The following is a 6,000-nucleotide window of genomic DNA, read 5'->3' as shown; positions in this document are numbered from 1 at the left end:
TATAATGGCTCTACGATAAAGCCAGTTAGAAGAGTGTCAGCCTCATAAGAAGTCAGTATGAAGCTCCCACCAGATTGTGTATGCACCAGAGGTGCAAGTATTATAATAGAGCTTCAAGTTGTGGATGTGAATTATACCTATATGGAATGGAGGTCATGAAAGAAATAGAAGATGTTACGAGAGCTTTTAAGGTAAGTAAGGTGAAGGTGAACAACGTACGAGATACTCAAATGCAGAAGATTGTGAATAGTCCATACTTTGGATAGAAGGCTAGAAGCACAGGGATTCAATATCCGGGAATGATAGCAGCATCGTCAGTGGCATATCTTCCAGCCTATGGTTTCTAGGTATCGAGAGGTCTAGTTAAGAGAGTAAAGAAGAGTTTGAGACGATGTGATGTCTCGCTTGATGTTCCAGAATAACATAAGGAAATCTATGGTGCAAGCAAATTGAAGGAATGTTGCGAGTAGTATAAATGGATATATGTAAATCGCAAGCTAAAGTATGGTAGAGCGACAAGATTTTAGAAAGACAAGAGTAAGGGTAAGTAAAAGGCAAGTGAGAAGGTGACGAAAATGGATAAGCCCTCAGGATTAAGCTCGTGAAAACAAGAAGAGATGATGGTTTCTCTAAGTTATAGAAAGCTCAGTATAGCCTGAATGAACTCAAAGGAATCTAAGACTAGTAGCATTTAGAAGAAATGGAATGCTTCCCTAGTAGTATAATAAAGGTGTAATTATGATAGATAAAGGATGACGTTTGGGTCTTCGATTGAGTAATGACTTAAAGAGGATTTCATGAATTATACGGGATTAAAATACCCATGTAAGGTGAACCACATTAGGATGTTATGAAAAACGGTTATGGAAGTATAATATTGTATCACCCCCAAGTGGATCAGGAAAATCACTTCAAATGTTCCATGATGCAACGTGAGCCCTAGCGGTAGTGTTACGTAAGAAGTTTCAAGTTATCAGTGGTAGATTGTAGATGAGCATTGAGGTGAATAAAAAATGGATAGATAAAAGTTACAAAGTGGATGAGATTAGGCCATCAGTCTTAAGATAAACAGTAATTAAGTAGTGTTGAAAGACTTACGTTTATACATACATGATAAGCAGCGAGAGTAACCTGGAGTTTGGTAGCAGACTATAAACGGAAGGATAAACGGATCTATAAAATAAGGTATAAAAATATTCGTAAGTTCAACAAAGTACCGAGCGGAGAACTTCACTATACCTATAGATGCCCAGAGGGACATCTTATTAAACTATGTATATGTTTACAAAGTGAGGCCTAGAGATTGGCTAAAAGCTGGAGGAAAAAGGAGAAAAGAGTCGCATAGGCGCACCTACAAAGTCAGAGTCGTACATGTTGCATGATAAAAGGCAGCAACAATTACAAGATTCGAAGGATTCCGACCACAAGTCGCGGTGTGAGAAAGAGGCCTAAAGGGGGGAATGCCTTGGCCTTTGGGATTCATTCATAGAACAGTTGCCTAGATGGAAAGAGGAGTACTAAATTATTCGCAAGAGCTATGGGTTATGAGAATGATAAGTGCATCAGTCAACACTCGAGGACGAATGTTCCAATGGGGGGGAATGATGTTACACCCCATAGTTTTCGTACGTGAAAGTACCCCATAAATAAATTAATGAAAGCTCGGAAATGAGATGTTACATCCCGCATTTTTGTACGTTAAAGTTTCGTTGTAAGTTAATCGACGTAAGCTCGGGAATAAGATTATTTTGGCATTATAAGTATTATGCTATTTCAAACAAGGCATAAGTAAATTCGTGAAGGTGAGAGGGTAAGCAAATAGAAGAAAATGAGTTTCGTCAAAAGTTGTCATTTTGAGAAAAAATACGATCCGAGCTATAATACCTGGTATTTATGGACTAGTGCCATACAAGGTACCACATGATAAGGTGTATAAGGTGTGTTAAAAGTGAGTAGTATTTTAAGTAATTTGAGATAATTCTTAATTATTTAGATAATTGATTAATTATTGGCTAGTGGGAGATTAACAAGTTAATTAAGTTATTGGATAAGCTTAAAGCCAAAAACGTGGCACCAACATACATGAGCCATTAAGTGACTCTTGAATAAGTTTGCAAGGTGTCAGCCTTTAAAGAAATGATTAAAGAATGACTTCTAAAATTCAAGATTTGGATTATTCACAAGGATATGGAATTCACAAAAAGCCATAAAGACTCTCAACGTGAATGCTTCAGTAAGTATCTTACAAGGTTGTGATCAAATTCACAAAGTGATCATACGGAATTTCCTAAAAAAATTCATACGAGATTTCATAAGATAAAAGCAACGGGATTTTGCGATTCTAAGGTTGTACGGTGCAATCTTTCTCAAGAATATCGTATGGATTTTCCCCTACTTCAATCTGCCATTAAATGTTTTGCCGCAATTAATGTGTGTTAGAGGGATTGTCAAGATAATCGGTTCAGGTATGTTAAGGCTAAGCCCTTCCTTCATTTTGGCATGATCTCGTAACTACATGTGTTTGATAACGAAGCATAAAGAGAAGTTCATACTCCCAAATTTATATACATTATCCTAGTCTCATAAGTTATAGTATTCTCCCTTATCGGGACTTTATATTCAATTGAGTATTGTCTTCTTCCAGCCAAGAGAGCAGAGAGTCGATATATATATATATAGTATTATAGTATTTTCACCACCATCGAGCTATAATCGATGGGCAGGCCCCTATTGGGCAACCTCTGATCAGATGGTAAGTTATATACCGAACCTATTGTGGCCGAGTGCCTATGAGCAAGCCCAGCATGGCCGAGATACAGAGCCTAGTATGGTCGAGCTCCTATGAATGAGCCTACTATGACAAAGCATTTATATATACCGAGCCTTATAGGGCGGGACAACTATTTTACTTACTATATTGAGAGAGTTGAGTCAGTATCAGCAGGTAAGCATATCTTCAGATTATATTTGACTCCTAGTTACTTTCAGATATTATATTATCAGTTCAGTTTCAACTTTCAGTTATTTTATTGCCTTACATACTCGGTACATCATTTTGTACTGATGTTCCTTTTTTTGGGGACGCTGCATTTCATGCATGCTGATTCAGACAGACAAACGGGTAGACCTCCTCAGTAGGTGTTGCCCGAGTTCAGCTTGATCGATAAGCTCCACGTCCTTCGGAGTTGCCGGGTCTAGAGTTTCGTGTACATCTTATGTATATATGTATATAAGTTATGGGTAGGTTGGGGAGTTTTACGTACATCTTGTGTATATATGTATATATATGTTATGGATAGGTCGGGGCCCTGTTCCGATCACAGTACATCCATCAGTAGAGGCTTGTAGACATATCCTGTCAGTTAGTGCAGTATGTTGGGCTTGTAGGCCTTGTATGTATATTTGGTTGGTTTATCAGCTGTAGTAATTATGACGGCCTTATCGGCCCAGATTTATATTAATGTTTAGTCAGCATTCGCAAATTATCTTGCAATGTGGCCCATGGCCAAGGTATGACATTATATGTTCAGAGTCCCTTAGTCACAAGTTGGTACGCAAGGATAGGTGAGGCACCGAGTGCTAGTCTCGCCCCTAGGTTCGGAGCGTGACAATAATACAAGGGGGAAACAGTCATGAGTTCAATAAGAGCTTCAAAAAAATACTAAAACATCAAGTAAGGATCACATAAGTTCTCAAGCCAATTTCCATGTTATTAGGTTGGGTGATTTTTAGAGCCGATATACCATAATTCACAATACCACCATATTCTTACACGGAGTCCGATCATGACCCGATCGGCTGGGTTGTCTCATTTGAGACATCAACCATACCCACAATTTAAATTATCATTTTCAGCACAGTCACCACCATGTGTGCGGTATGGCATCGAATCACGGCCCGATCGGCTAGGCTGTCTCACCCGAGACATTACCTTTTCCAGTCAATCATCTCACATCATACTTATTTCACATCCTTTCAATTCATTGGCACTAGTGGCCACAATTATAAAGTTATTCTTGGCACTTGGTCGTATTTCATAATTCCAGTTTTTCATTTTCACATTCAAACATCATTATCATTATCAACAATAATAAGGCTTCCCATTCAAGACATTAAATTCACATATGAGCAATTTGGGAATCTTAGGCACATAGAGGCTTTTCATACAATTTGGCATAACAACCTTTATTTTGATCTTGACTTGAAGTCTTAACATTTTCAACATATATTCCATATTTTGAACACATCCTCAATGACAAGGTGATATGATGAAGCATTTACAATACATATTGAGCATATATCCTTCAACACAAGCATATTCGGAATAGCCAATTCTGTTATGATCAATTTGGGACTTACACCAATTATATGAACACTGTGGGATTCGATTCTAAGAAGAATGGGGTTTAGCCAACATACCTCAATTGAGCTTCCTTTAAACTTTAAAACGTTTCGGAGTTCTTAGCACTTCAATCTATTTTAGAAATATAACAAGTTTGACCAAAATTAGGAAGATGGTCATGATTCTAGCTTATTTGAGCACATTATCAAACACTAGGTGTGCATTAATGTTTTTAAAGCCCTTTTGTGAAAGATCCCATCATTCCCCAACCCATTCTCTACCATTTTTAGCTCACAACCTTCCCACATTCTTTGATAACACATGCATGCAAGATGAACAACCCCCGCACCCAATAATTGTCTTTCTAATTATCCCATTTTTAGAAGATATTCGAAATTAAGAGCTAGGGCATAGATTCTTACCTCTAAGATGAGGACTTTCTTGATAATCTTCAAGGATTGAGCAAGGATTGTTGGATATTATATTGAAGGTTACTTCCCCACTCTAAGAACTCTTTCTCACTCTAATAATATCAGAAATATGCTCAAAAATGGACTATGGCATATGTTTTAACGAAATAGGGTTGGGTTTAAAAACCCCAAAAATGAAGCTCCGGAATAGTGTATGCGGTCGCATATGCGACCGCAGAATGGATATGCGGTCCTAATATCGGCCGCATAATTTGGTGCCAAAAACTGGAAATAATCTGCCTGGTTCTGCGGTAGTTATGCAGCCTGCAGACCTGTTCTGCGGTCGCATAATGTGCCGCAGAACCTCCCTCCGCAAAAATCCTAAGGCTGATTTTGCGACAAAAGTGCGGCCCGTGAAATTGTTGTGCAGTCACAATGGCCGCAAAATTGATATAAAAAATGGCCCAAGTAGCTGCTTCACTCTGCGGCCATTCTGTGACCCGCAGAGTGATTATGCGACTGCATAATGGGCTACATAAATGCCTATGTCTACGCCTACCATGGCATCACAGAACCCCGATTTTTAGGAAACATTTCACGGGGCCTTATAATTTTTATACTGCTTTGTTGTTATTTATTTCCTCGCTTCCCGTCATTAGACTATACTATATTTTTTTTAGTTTTCTTGTCCTAGTAGGTGTCTTGACCTAGCCTCGTCACTACTCTACCGAAGTTAGGCTTGATACTTACTGGATACCATTGTGGTGTAGTCATGCTATGCTTCTGCACCTTTTTGTGCAGATCCAGGTACATTTGCTCATCCCAGACGCCAGTGATTGTTCAGTTATTTCCGGAGACTTCAAGGTATACCTGTTCTATGCTCACAGGCCACGGAGTTACCTTATGTTATTCCCTTTACTACTGTTTATCCTATTATTGGACAGTGTTGTATTAGAGATTTTAGTACATTTCGTTAGAGCTTATGACTCAGTTCTGTCGGTTTTGGGGATTTTGTTACTGATGTTCCATTTTGGAGTTATTATGAGCTTTATCGGTTTATTCTATTATCTTATTTTGTTATTTCTGTTAAGCTATCAATGAATTTTAGGCTTACCTAGTCTTAGAGACTAAGTGTCATCACAGCATCCTAAGGTGGGTATTTGGGATCGTGATAAGTTGGTATCAGAGCTCTAGGTTCATAGGTGTTACGAGTCATAAACAAGTTTAGTAGAGTCTTGCGGATCAGTA

The sequence above is a fragment of the Nicotiana tabacum genome, chromosome 23 (assembly GCF_000715075.1).
Source record: "Nicotiana tabacum cultivar K326 chromosome 23, ASM71507v2, whole genome shotgun sequence".
Lineage (NCBI taxonomy): Eukaryota > Viridiplantae > Streptophyta > Magnoliopsida > Solanales > Solanaceae > Nicotiana > Nicotiana tabacum.
This window is presented reverse-complemented; position numbering follows the sequence as displayed.